Source organism: Saimiri boliviensis, chromosome 1 (genome assembly GCF_048565385.1).
Source record: "Saimiri boliviensis isolate mSaiBol1 chromosome 1, mSaiBol1.pri, whole genome shotgun sequence".
Lineage (NCBI taxonomy): Eukaryota > Metazoa > Chordata > Mammalia > Primates > Cebidae > Saimiri > Saimiri boliviensis.
This window is the reverse complement of record NC_133449.1, coordinates 59,127,029-59,141,696: the sequence shown is the minus strand read 5'-3', so window position 1 is coordinate 59,141,696 and position 14,668 is coordinate 59,127,029.

The following is a 14,668-nucleotide window of genomic DNA, read 5'->3' as shown; positions in this document are numbered from 1 at the left end:
CAATAATCAAGATTGTGTGGAATTGGCATAATAATAAACACAGATTTCAGTGGTAGAGAATTCAGAATCCAGGAATACTCTTTTTCATTTACAGTTAGTTTTTTTGATAAGTGTGTCATAGAAATTCAATGGAGAAGAATATTTTTTGAAAATGGTGCTGGGACAACTGTATAGCTATATGCTAAAGAATTAATTTGTTCATATTTTTTGCTACATATAGAAATTAATTCAAAATGGATCACAGACAAATTTAAAAGATAAAACTGTCAAGCACATAGAAGAAATCATATAAGCAACCCTCTGTGACCTTTGAATGGGTAATAGTCTTTTTAAAGTTATGACATCAAAACACAGGTGGTAAATATATACATACATATTTAAAATATGATAAATACATATCAGAATTCAATAAAATTTACCAATTTTGTGCTTAAAGGGACGCAATCAAGAGAATGAAAAGACAGCTAATAGAATGGTAGAAAATACTTGCTCATCATACATCTGATAAGGGATCTGTATATAAGATGTATGTATACATAATATATATACAAGATATATATATATATATATACACACACACACACATGTATCTGGCATATCTTATACACAAGTCTCATATCTCTATCTTATACCTCGATACTAGAAGACAAATAATACAATTAAAAATGAGCAAAAGATTTGAAATATGTCTTCAAGGATAAGATATACAAACGGTCAATAAGACATGGAAAGATGCTCAGCATCATTAGATATGAGGGAAATGCAAACCAAAACCATAAGAAGAGTGTACCTCACATAGATACTAATATAGCTATAATAAAAACAGTAATGTAATAACAAGAATTGTTGATAATGTAGAGAAATTGCAATTCTGTAACACTGCTAGTGGAAAGTGTAAAGACTTGTGGCTGACTTAGAAAACAGCTTGATAATTCTCAAAATATTAAGCATGAAGTTACCATATGACCAAGCAATTCTATTTCTAGGGGCCTATTCACTAGAAATGAAAACTTATGTTCACACAAAAACTTGTATACAAATGTTCTTAGTAGGATAATTTTTAACAGACAGAAAAAGATAGAAATAATCTACCTTAATCAAATTGACGTTTAGCTCCTTGCTACACCATGACTTTCACCCTCCAGTAATCAAGTTCTTCTGTTCTACTCTCTCCTTTCATGTCAGCTGGGCATAGTGACTAGATTCTGAGAAATGAAATATAGTAAAGTGATGGATGTCACTACTGAGATTATGTTAAATAAAGAATATGGTTTTCACAGTGAATACGCAAGAGTCTGCTTGTCACACTGTTTACACACAGGTTTTGAATTTCTGACATTTACCTAAGTTCGTAATTGTTGTAGATTTCTACAACAATTACGTATATTCAATATACCGTCATTCAAACCTGATATTAAAGTTATAATATATTCATAAATGAACTGGGAACTTCCCTCTTTTACAGGCTTTTCTGATAGTTTGGGTAAGATTGGTAGTATCTGTTTCTTGAAGGCTTGCAAGATCTCTCAAGCCCCTAGCTTTTTAAAGTACCATGAACAGGGTTGTTTATTTTAATTCATGTCTGTAGCATAAATGATTCTTTATGTGTTGTAGCTTAAATTTTAATTTGTTTAGTGACTGCAAATCCATTCAATTTTCCTATTTTTTTGGAGTGAGTTTGATAGACTTTTCTAGAAAATTGTCTCTTCTAAGTTTCAAAATGTTTTATGATAAACCTATTCAAAGTATTTTTACTGATTTTCTTTTTATTCTTCTTTCTGGAAGCTGCTGATGGTAAATGCAATTTTTTACTACTCAGGACTTAAAACAAATCCCCCTAATGACCTGTCACTGAGCAGACCTCTATAGACAGTCTTGAAGATGAAAATCTTTCAGCTAACGTCCATCTGGTTCAATTTGCAATGTGGTTAAACTACAAATGTTACAAAATTTAAAATAAAAATGGCTAAATAAGATTAAAATTTATTTATGTTAAAAGATGTATAGGGATGGTATGTAATTTTCACAATTATCAGCTAACCTGATCCTTTTTACACTTCTAAACCAATATATTTTACAAGTTAATAATTCTTACAGATTATAGTTATGACTGATCTTTTAAATAAAACTTTTGTAATTCCAAAATAGATATATTAAGCCCAATATGTATATATTCTGGATACATACTTATGTATATACTTATATCCAGAATATATATCATATACACCTCTCTTACACATAAAAACCAAATTGCATTTATGTTTTAGATTCAAGGACCCCCTACTCTTATTATAAAAGTTTATAAACTTTAATGCAAAATAGTCTACAATATTCTCAGCATGATCCATTGACACATCATGTAAATAACTGGTTCTGGCACTGGTGAAGAAGGAGTAAGGGATATCAGGTAGGCATTCTTCCAGCTTCAGTCCATTTGAGCTGTTACAAAAGACTACGCAAGACTGAGTAACTGATAATGAACAGAAATTAATACTCTCACGGTATCAGAGACTGGAAATCTAAGATATAGTTACGGCATCTGGTGAGGGCCTTATTGCTATATCATTGCCTTACAAAAGGCAAAAAGGCAAAGACGTAAAGAGGGCCAAACTCCCCCTTTATAATGGCATTAATATTACTCGTGAGGGCCAAGCCCTCATGTCTCAAGCCCTTCATAAAGACTCCACCTCTTAATATTGTTACAATGAACATTAAATGTCAGCACAAGTTTTGTAGGAGACAAACATTACACCATCTCCTGATTCTCCTGCCATCTTGATTTATCTGGACCCAAGTTAATATTTGTCTTCTCAATTACTATAATGACTAGTTGTTAAATGGTTATCTGATTACCTTCTTTACTTTTTACCTTAAAACATACACAGACAGACATTAGGCTTTCATTCTAGATTTATGAATATATTATGCCTTGGAGGAATGCTGTTCTTTTTCTGAGGAGATCTCTTCATGTGAGGGAGAATCCAGTCTCAAACAACAAATTCCATCTCTGTTCCTATGTTTCAGATCTTAGGGCAGTTGATATTTCTGCTGCTTCTGCAGTTAGTGTCAATGCCTGTTTGGAAATGCCCATCTTGCTTCATAGCTGATGGCTATAAACATGGCTCATGGTTTATCTTTTCATGTTTTAGCTTCAAGGATCCCCTACTCTTATAAAAGGTAGAGTTGTGGTGGACAGCTGGCAACAGTCCTTGCCAGAGTGATTTCTCCTTGGGAGGCCCAGAGAAAGAGATCAAGCCTCATCAGCAACTTCAGCTCATTAGTTAACTGATTCAGCAAGTGAAGTGTAGAGACAATGCATTCACAAAACTGATCTTGACTTTGTTTTTCTGTGAAGTGTATACGTGAAGGAAGTGGGATGATGGTTAAGAAACTTGAGTGACTGAAGACACTCAGAGGAGGATATGGCAATTACTTGAGCTATCCTTTGGAGATGAAGTTGTGGATGGGAAGCTTTTCCAAAATAACCACAAAGGAAAACAGTTGCTGGCATCTAAAGAGCGAGGAAAAGCGAAGTGGTACAAGGAACATCAGGCTGGGAAGTGAATTGGAATTTTAGACTTTTTTCCCCACAACCATTGGATAATGGTTCCAACACTTAAATTCTCTGAACCTTGTCCTCCTGTAAGAGGGAGAAGGGAACCCCATGTGATTTCATCTATGTATAACATTCCATTCTTTCTTGTTGTTTCAGAATTTTGCAGCTTTTTCAGGGTCAGTGATAGAGCAGAGAAGTGGAGAGCGCATATCCTGGTGTCAGTATCATTGGAACTGAATGCTCTCTGTGCCACTTGCTGTAATTACTATGCAATCCTGGGTAAGTCACTTTACCTTTCTGTGCATGAGAGTTTTGTTTTGTTTTGTTTTTCCAATGGTGTCTACCTTCTATGTAGGGAGATTGAAAAGAATCAATATATTTAAAACATATTTTTTCAGAACATGAAAATCATAGTGCAAGTGTTTGCTCAAATGAAATAACATGGACCTACTCTGGCCTAGTTAAGGGTGTATTTGCACACTTTGTGCCAGTACCTGGAGAACTACAGTTTAAGCTTCAATCATCCCTATCATGTGTTTAACAGAAAGACAACAATTTTCAGAGTTTGTTAAGTTCCCTGAATTGTCATTATCATTACTCTCCTTCCCTTCCTCCTCAATGCATCTGACAACAGTTCTGAAGAGGCATTAGAGTTATTTATTAATGTGGGGAAGTGAGGTGTAAGGTGCAGTCCTCAGAACCCTTTAGCTTCTTCCACAGTCTCCTTTCAGTGCATGCCTGGTCAGGAGAGGAGTCCTCCATGGTAAATGACATTAACATCCCATGAACTTCTGTCCCTCCCTTTCCCCACTGCCCCAAGCAGGATGCTCCACGTCTTGTCCTGCTGCCTCCCTTGTCTCACAGATGGTCTTGTTTCAGGCTCACATACTCGCTGCCCTTCCTCCCAGGGCCCTCCCCTCACACCCATTATCACCATTCCTGGAACCCCTCTGATTCTTCCTGGGTTGCTCAGGGCCATGGGAACTGGGCATCAGGTTGCTGCTGCGGAAGGACAAAGCCTGCCCTTGACTGGCACAGTTTGCCTAGCTGTTGGCACAAGGGACCTCTTGTGTGACCACTCCTGGGACATGCCAGGAAGAGGCTCCCCTGATCCTGGACTTTCCTTGCATCAGTGCTCTCCGTAGGGCCTGTGAATGTCTCTCCTTGCCCTCTGCTTAAAATTCAAATTTAAGACTCTCTTTATAGAGGAGGGATTCACAGGAAAACAGCTTCTCTTTTTGGATTTGAGGAATTCACAACTTTTCTTAGACTCCATACTCAAAAAGCAAATAATGGGGTCTCAATACACTATTTGTTGTTGACTGCTCAAGGATGCAAGACTTAGAGGGAGAGACCATGGATGGTTTTCTCTAACAGTTTAGTCTTTTCTGAACATTTTTTGTATCCTTTATTTTCATGGAAAAGTCCTGAGATATGAAAAAGAGAGAAGAAAAGTCCTGACTTGCTTCCTGTCTTTCCAAGTCTCCATCAAAACATCAAGTGTTATCTGACCGTATTTGTTTGTGACCTTTGTTCGAAGTTGATCATATCTGTGCTAAAATGAAAAAGAAAAAACCCTTCTCAATGCCTCCAAACACACACAAATACAACTGTGGTACCACTATATATAAATTTTAAATTTAATTGTGCACTGAAGATTGAGTGTGTAGTGTCTCACATTTATTTACTTTTTAAGATTCTCCTGTGGGGCTTGTGGCTAGGACTGTGATTCACAGGTATGCTTTTTAGTGAATCCAGTCAGGCTTCAGAGAGCTGAATGGGTCAAATGTGGAGAAAAACAGAGGGATTTGAGAAAGATAGGTGTGATAACTAAATGCCCCTAGAGCGAAACTTGTGCTTGTGTTTGATTTTCACTTCAATACATAGTAGCTGCTTGATCCTAGGTAAATTACTTAGGCCTTCTCTGATCCTCAGTTTCTTCATCTGCTAAATATGGTGGCAAATGGCACCTCTGTTTTCAGAATGTCAAGGACATTGAGTGTGCTCCTGTTTGTCAAGCATTTAGAACAGTGGCTGGCACAGAAACCAGAAAATGTAAGTTGGTTTTAAATAAACTAGAGCTTTCCTGTGAAGCAGAAGAGGCTAAGTTATAAGGAGGCTTCCTTACATCTATGGAACATATTAGACCATGGAAGATCTTTGGTGCATCTAGTACTTCTTCTGTTTCTTTCTTTCCAGTCTGAAGTTAGCAGAAAGTCTGTTATTCACATTGCCTACCAAGGATATGAAACAGTTGAGTATCTCTCCATAGTAAGTTTAAAATCTAGATTACAAGGTTAGAAAGCACAAATAGCTTCTGGAAGATGGCAAATAACACAAAATATCAGCTGTATATCTGAAACTTCCTAAATGTTATTGGAGACTTATCAAGGAATTGCCCCAGTTGGAGATGCACTAACACTAGATGTGCAGGATATAGTCATTCTTTCATCTATCAGAATACTCTCTGAGAAAATATGATGGGAAAGGCCTGAAATTAGCTTCCTAGAACTTTGCAAAACTAGGTCAGAGAATAGGGCCTTGTGGCTGCTAAAGACAAGGAGATACATTTTTAAGGGACAGGAAATATGACTTCCCTGAAAAGGCATGACTTTGCAACCAAAGTGACTGCTAATAAATGTCCTCAGTTTTATTACCATACATGGGAAATTTGGCCTGCATACATAAGCAATACAGGTAACTGTCTCAATGGATATATAGCTATTGGGCAATAAATATTTTTTGTGAGAGAATTTTGTCAGTTATTATTTGTTTTAATTCTCTTTCTTTTCCATGTTGTGCCAGTGAAGCACAATATTTCCCTGACTGTGTCACAAGCCTCACGACAGGGGTGCCTCACTCAGCCAACAGCTCTCACTCCCTCTCAGGTTGGGGATCATGCAGGTGAGCAGGTGGGGAAGCATGCATTTGAGTGGGTGCAGGAGCCAGGGCAAGCGCTATTGGGCACCGGCAGGAAGGAACTCCATACTGGCCCCATGGTGTGTCTAGAGGGGCACATATGACCCCTGAAGCTCCAGAGGGACTGTTACAGTCAGTGTTCTTTGAGCTTTGCCATCCCCGGATGGCTCAAGTGTTAACAGCTAGTGGTGGGTCACTGTGACAGTCTTTTGCACTCACACTTATGGCTCCAAGCTCTTGTCTGGCATCCAGGAAAAATAAGGTCACATGAACGAATTGAAGATGGCAAATGGAGGGGATTTTATTGCTGACGGAAGTGGCTCTCAGCAAGATGGGTAGCTGAAAGGGAGACAGAGTGGGAAGGTAATCTTCCACCGAAGACTAGCCATTCCCAGCAGGACTCGTCTTTGAAGTTACGATGTCAAGTCATCCCTGTGAAGTCAAGTCACTTCTCTCTGACATCCGACTGTAGTCTCTGACATCCAGCTGCTTCTCCTCTCACTGCCATCTGAGCCTGCGGTTTTTATGGGCACAGGATGTGGGGGATTGGGGAGGGTAGGCCATGGGTGTCTTGGAAAATGCAACATTCAAGAAAGAAAACAGGAATGCACGTTCTAAGTTTCGGCTATGATTCCAAGCTTGAGGGTGGGGCCCTCACTGGGTGTCTGCCCTCCTTTCCCCAAAATTTCCTTTTAACCCTATCATTTCCCACCTCTGAAGAGACACATCTAACGGCTATTAGAATATAGAAGATGACCAGTCTTAGCTACTTTCTTCTGACAGGGTACATTTTTTTGGGAAAGAATGGCAGTCAGACTCCTTCCAGTGGTCTACCTAAGGGTCCCTGGCATATGGGAACCATCATCTGAGATTCCAGTTGCCTGATTGTCTGAAGTTTGATGCCCTCTAGATGAGAAGAAACAAGTTGTATAAGGTTAAGTATGCATGGATCAAATATGTGTATTATACAAAGAGGAGTTAGAAAGGAGAGAATCTAGTGCCTAAGATGACAGAAATAAGAAGTGAAATATACTAATCATTCTGAAAATATTGTGCCCCATGGTATAAAACAGAATGAAGGTAAGAACATCAAGCACAAGCAAGGCTATAAAAAGGATGTCCATAGAATGTTAATTATTAACACTTACCATTTGTGATTTTTAGTTTGAAATCCCTGATTTCTTCATACTGGCACTTTGGGTGTGCTTCTGGATGATGGAGGTATCTCCGTTGGCTTCCCAGGCCTTTACTCAGGTATAATTAATCCAAGAATCTATTCCAGTGACCTATTGTAAAAGACTGAGGTGTCCACTCTCAGGAGGTTTTCTAAAGTACTACCTGGTCCCAGGGCCTATTTCTGTAGCTTCCTCCTAATATCAGGGACTCCTTGAGTAATAAATGTATCCTGTAGGATTAGCTGTCCCTTGACTGAATGAGGAGACAAAGAGGTGTGCTTTACCATGGTCTCTCTTAGCTTTCCCAGGAAGGCAGTAGGATTCTCATGAAATCCCTGATCCTTCACGGATAGGTTGGTATAACTGAGAGTCTTAGATCTAGTCCTACGTAAGCCCTCCATTATGAACACCTGAAAGTGTCTCCTCTTCCATTCTTCCATCTTGTCATTGGGATTCCATTTAGGATCATCTACTGGTACTGCTTCTCTTCCAGTTGGATGAAGTTCAGCCCCTTCCCTGATGCTATATGTGATACAAAGTTCATCCACAAATCTCTCTACCACTTGCAGACCAGCCTGTTTCTCAGTGTTAGTTAGGGTCTGATTCAAAAGTAACATGTCTTTCAGAAGAGTTCTAATTACTTGCGCTAAATTTTAGAAAGCCTGTATGCATATGTCAGGGTCATCCAAAAACTTGTCAAGATCCCCCTTAATTTGCCATAAGTCCTGTAGATAGAAGGGGACCAAATTCACCAGGCATCTGTTGGAGGGGCAAGAGTGAGATGGGCTTGTCTAGGGTCAGGATTTCTAGAAGTGGGCAAGTGAGAGAGACTTCCCCCTCTCTGCTACCCAATAAAAAACTCTTGCTCCAACATCAGCCTCTCTCATCTCACTGATCCATTCTTCCAATAGCTCCAACCAAAACCTTTAAGCCATTGCTCAGTTCTCTCTTAAGCTCTGTTCCACTCCATATTCAGGATTCCTGTTGATGCTTCCTTCAAAATAGAGCTCTCCTGGGCCACTTCCCAACTACTCCAGGGCTGTGTTCAAACCCCATCTTTTCCTTGCTTGATTTACTGCAATTACTTCCCAACTAGTACCCCTGCTTCTACTCTGTTGTCTGTGTGTCCTGTTTACTAACTAGCCAAAAAAAGCCTTTTAAAACATGAGTGAGATAATGTACTCAGACCTCTGCTCAAAATTACATACTGGCTCCTCATTTCACTCAGAGTGAAAGACTGCAAATGGAACCATGATCTGGTCCTATTTCTTCCCTGATTTCTGCTCTTTTAACTCTTCCACTGTGACTGTGTTTCAGAAATCACCAGGTATTCTCTTAACTAAGTCTTTGCATGGCTGTACCTTCCTCCTGGAACATACTTCTAAATATGTCTGCATGGCTAACTTCCTCAGCTAAAAATTCTTGTTCAAATGCTGAATTTTTAATGAGCCAAACCTAACCCATATAGTTATAATTTTGATAACATTCATCTCCTCCTCATGTTCTCCAGTTCCATTGTTTCTCTGTATTTTCTTTGTATCCTTAGCCCTTCCTATCTTCTACATAAATTACTTACTTATTAAAGACTGCTTAATGTAGAAAAAAAAAACCTGAAGGTGACCTTGTGTTTTTTCTTATTCATGCTGTAATCTGGATTCAGACCCAAGACCACGGCCTTTGTCTGTTTTGTGTTTCTATTAAAGGAATGCTTGCGGCTGGGCAATTTATAATGAAAAAAAGGCTTATTTGGCTCACAGACCTGTAGGCTCCACAAGAAGCATGGCATCAATGACTGCTTCTGGTAAGGACTTTAGAGAACTTCCAGTCATGGAGGGAGGTGGAGAGGAGCAGGCATGACATGGCAAGAGAGAAAGGAGGAGAGAGAGGGAGGAAGGTGCCAGACTCTTTTTAACAGCCAGATCTTACTAAGAGTAAGAACTCACTCAATCCTGCAAGAAGAGCACTAAGAAGGGCATAAGAATTCTGCTCCCATAACCCCAAAACCTCCCACTAGGGCCAACCTCCAACATTGGGGATTAAATTTCAACATGATATTTGGAAGGAACAAATATCCAAAGTACATCAACCATTATATTGATAATCTTGGCTAAGTTACTTAATTGTGTTGTGCCTTTGGTGTTCTGTCATGTGTGAAATCAGGATAATAGTAGTACTGGCTTCACAGAGTTGGCTTGACGATTAAACAAGTTAATATACGTAGAGTCTTTATAAAATATCTGGTACTTGGTCAATATTTAACAAATGTTATTATTATTTGGGTAAGAGTATTGTCATTCTGAAGTAACAACGAAATACATTTTCTTTTATAAATTATGGGTCTTATGTGTCCAAAGCCTAAGCATTCTGTGATACCATCCCTTCCATAGATGAACATGTCACTTGCGATAGAATTACTGTTGAGGCAGAACTTACAAATTATGCCAGTTGGTCTTTGTCCATAGTTGAAAGCTTCTGAACACCTTTTTGGGAATAATTGCTTGAGCGAATCCCTTTAGAAACGTTAACTGAAGAATTGTAGTCACACATTTCTGTATATTAACACACTCTGGGCCTGAAAGGCAGAACTTAGAAAAGAAGCTAAGCTAATGGGCATGTGGAATTGTGAGACTTTTCTGGAAAAGAGAGTTTCAAGATTACAGACTTTCTCCCCTGAGGGCAAATCAAAATGAGTTATTGAAAAGGCATCTGGAGAGAGGAATCTATGGATGGTCACTAAGGGTTTAGCTTTGGGTATTGCTATTTTCCTAAAAGATGCATAATAACACTGCTTTTGAATCCAAGTGCTCTGAATCCTCTGGATTTACTGGAATTTTCTTCAGAAAGCTTTCCATGATACTGACCTACTCCCCAATTCCTTCCAGGTCTGGACTCCTTTTGCCAGAGACAAGATGTTTTTATTTTTATTTCATAAGAAGAAGTTTAAAATGAAAGTTTTGATAGTGGAAGTGAGGGAATGTCTTAACTTCTCTTCCAGAGTCCACAAGGGGTGTGGTTTCAAAGGCAAGAACTTCCCAGTTGTATTCCTGACCTGCCTTCTTTTACTTCTCCATTGGGGAGCTTAGACTGCTCAGGTGAGCTTCCTTTGTTTAGAAAAGCCCAGAAAAGCTATGGGAGGACTGTGGGCCAAACAACCAATCAGATGTCAGAGTCAAAGATCTGCCATTCCAGCGGAAGTTGGAAGGAACTCCTCTCATGGGACAAGAACTTGGATGGGGTGGGAATAACTCTCAGGTTAAAAGGCCCCCTGCACCTCAGCTATGCAGATTTCCCACTCTGATATCCCCTCCCATGACAGAGTGGGAGCTGGCTTTCTTTCCCTACTTCTCTTTCTCTCTCTCTGCCTAATAAATCGCTTTTCTGCAAAAGCTCTTGGGGTTTGATATTTACTTGAACAATATCACCTGTGCAGGGGCCTCCTACCCATTCTTGGGTGGACAAGAGCCCAAGGACATGAGCACCTCAGGCACATCCCATCAGGGAGCTGAGCCTCCCCTGCATCCCGCAACCCAGTCACAGGAGGAGCAGAGCAAAGAGAAGAGAAGAATGTCATGAAAACAGTGGAAACATTATAAAGATATGGGAGACAGGGCTGGCGTGCTGGCTAACGCCTATAATCCCAGCACATTGGGAGGCTGAGAAAGATGGATCATGAGGTCAGAAGATCAAGACCATCCTGACCAACATGGTGAAACCCCTCTCTACCAGAAATACAAAACTTAGGCTGACTGTTGTGTTGCGTGCCTGTATTCCCAGCTACTTGGGAGGTGGAGACAGGTGAATCACTTGAACCCCAGAGGTAGAGATTGCAGTGAGCAGAGATTGTGAGATTACAGTGTGCCAAGAACTGCACTCCAACCTGGTGACAGAAAAAGACTCCATCTTAAAAAAAAAAAAAAAAAAAAAAAAAAAAAAAAAAAAGACAAAGACAAAGAAAAAAGAAAGATATGAGAAAACAAAGCACTGGTGGTTTTTGTTTAACAGGGGGACCAGTTTTCTACCTAAGAGAGTCTATAGGTTTCCAAACACCTTAGGAACCTGGCATTTAGATATGGATGCTCTGTTAGGCCATTCTTGTGTTGCTATAAATAAACACCTGAGGCCATGTACTTTATAAGAAAAGACATTTAATTAGTTCACAGTTCTGCAGGCTGTACGGGAAGCATAATGCCAACATCCACTTTTGGGAAGGCCTCAGGAAGCTTCCAGTCATGACAAAAGGTGAAAGGGGAGCTGGCATCTTACACCATAGGAGCAGGAGTAAAACAGAGAAAGCAGTGGGGCAGGGAGCACCGGGTGAGATGCCACTCACTGAAACAACCAGATCTCAGGAGAACTCACTCCTATGGTGAGTTCTCACTCCTATGGTGAGGACAGCACTAAGCCATGAAGGACCCACCTCCATGCCCAAACACATCCCACCAGGCCCCACCTTCAGCATGGGTTGGCATCTCAACATGAGGTTTAGAGGGTACATCCAAACTTTATCAGATGCTTTTCTATCTGGGGGAGAATAAATAGCCTGTGTCAATTTTGAAATGCTTCCAGTTACTGCTTTTTCTCTGTCAGAGGACAGCTTATTTGGCACCCAATGGTGTGGGGAGCTGTTAGCTTGAAGCTGGCAAGAGTCTTCTACCAGCTGTTCTCACTTCATGCTAAGATCCAGAGAGTGGCTGGGATCTCCTGAGAAGATCTTCCACTTCTCTTTTTGGTGAGCATTTTGGGGTTTTACTTAAGTAAGAGCTGGCACTGCTGGGATGGCAGAAACAGATGGAATATACGGTTTGCAGAGCTCAGATTATGTTGGCAGATGGGGGTGGAGGGGTGTTATAGGTGCCAAGATTCCAAATGGTGGTATACCACATTTAGTAGGCTGCTGGCATGTGCATATTTTGTTTAATTAGCAGTTTCTGTAAGTCATAAGCATATGCTTTGTTACTTCTTGTTGTTTTAATGGTAAGCTATTATGTACTTCAGTGAAATTGTAAGCCTTCTCTGAGTTTTGCTTATAATTAGCAACTCAGCACTATATTGCAATGACAGCCTTTCCTGCACATGCCCCATTACCCTCTACCAGCCTGCCTGGTTCTGTCCTGCAAATAGGCATTGCAGAAGATACAAAAGAAAGGTAGATGCAGATTCTGTTCTAAGTTCCCTTGTAGGAATGGAGTAGAAAAGTGGGCCAGAAAAAGGCTCTAGGACCAAAACAATTCAGTGCTTACCTAGGAACACATGTGCCCTGGTAAATTCTGGTAAGAGATGAAGTGGAAGCCAGAGGAGTCTCCCAGTAGAGTTGGCAGCAAAGACTTGGAGGAATCTGACTGAAGCTAGGCAAAGAGAAAACAGACCAAGGGTGCCATTGGCAGGAATAGAGCCTAATGCTGAATTGAAAAGCTGCTGAGTAGAGGCTCCTTGTCTCTGGTCCTAGATGGTGAGGATTTCACCAATGTATAACTGCCAAACTGAGTAACATTGGCCAGTTTGTCAAGACTCAAGCTCTCATACTAATTGACTTTTTGGAACCCAAGTTTTTATAATGCCCCTTTCTTGCATCAGGGCTACTGTTTTCCATTGTGTGGCTTCATGGCAGTCATGGGCAGAGATCTTTTATTAAAATTCACTAGTAATTTCTGGGACCAGGTTATGTGTTTTAAAGATTTTATTGATAGAAGAGGAAAGCAAACAGCAGAAAATTGATTCCAATGATGAGATGTGGACATTCTTGTATATATAAACCCAAACTATAGCTTATTGTATTAGTTCATTCTTTCATTGCTATAAAGAACTACCTGAGACTGGCTAATTTATAAAGAAAGGAGGTTTAATTGACTCACAGTTCCATAGGATGTACAGGAGGCTTTGCTGGAGAGGCCTCAGGAAACTTACAATCATAGTGGAAGATGAAGGGGAAGCAAGTGTGTCTACATGGCAGGAGTAAGAGGAAGGGGGAGAGTTAAGGGAGATGTGCTACATGCTTTCAAACAACTAGATCTTATGAGAACTCTATCACCAAGAGAGCAAGGGGGAAGTCTGCCCCCATCACTCAGTCATCTCCCACTAGGCTCCTCCTCCACCACTGAGAATGACAATTCGACATGAGATTTGGGTGGGGACGCAGGGCCAAACCATATCACCTACCCTCCAAAATGCTTCTCTGCCTAGTCTGTAGGTTGATGCCTTGAGTCAAAGGCCAGTTTATCTTGCCAAAATGTTAGTACTCTAGAACAGGGTGTCTCAAACTTTAATGTGCATTTAAGTCACCTGGGGATCTTGTTAAAATGAACATTATGATTCAATTGGTTGGAAGTGAGGCCTAAGGTTTTGCATTCTAAGAAGTTCTTAGGTGATGCTTAAGCCCAAATTTGAAGTGGCAAGGTTTAGATCATGCCATTCTTTTTTCTGAATTTAAGTGCAAACAATAGAAGTTCTAGAAAGAAGAGGGGCATTCTTGTGTCTTGAGTTTATAGTCTGTTCTTTAGCACTTATTTCCTTTCTTAAGTCCTGCTTTAACCTAGGACAGTGGGCAGTATATATGCCTCATTCCCTTCTTAAGGAGACTCACAGTGGAAGAAAAGAGAAAATATAGAAAATAAGGCATTAAGCATTATTCATTCCCAAATGATTCCATGCATGAGATTTCCATTGTCTAATATGAACTATACTTGGCCAGTCCTAAGCCATTCATTGTCTACTTCTAGCTTAAAGTGAAGATTAGCTCTTGATATTTTTGGATGAACTCACTGAACAAGAACTCTTTATGTGCCTGTCTCTGTCTTTTCTTACTCTTTCCTTGTCTCTGTCTCTCTTACCCCCTCATCCCCCCAAAAAACATCTTCATATATGGACAAGAAATAATGAACTGGAATAGGGCCATCAAGTCCAACCATCCATACACTGAAATATATCTCCATTAAGAAGCAAAACAAATTCCAGGAAAAATTGCATAACATACGTTCAGTTCATATGACCAAATTGAACACTAAATTGCATCTTGAAACAT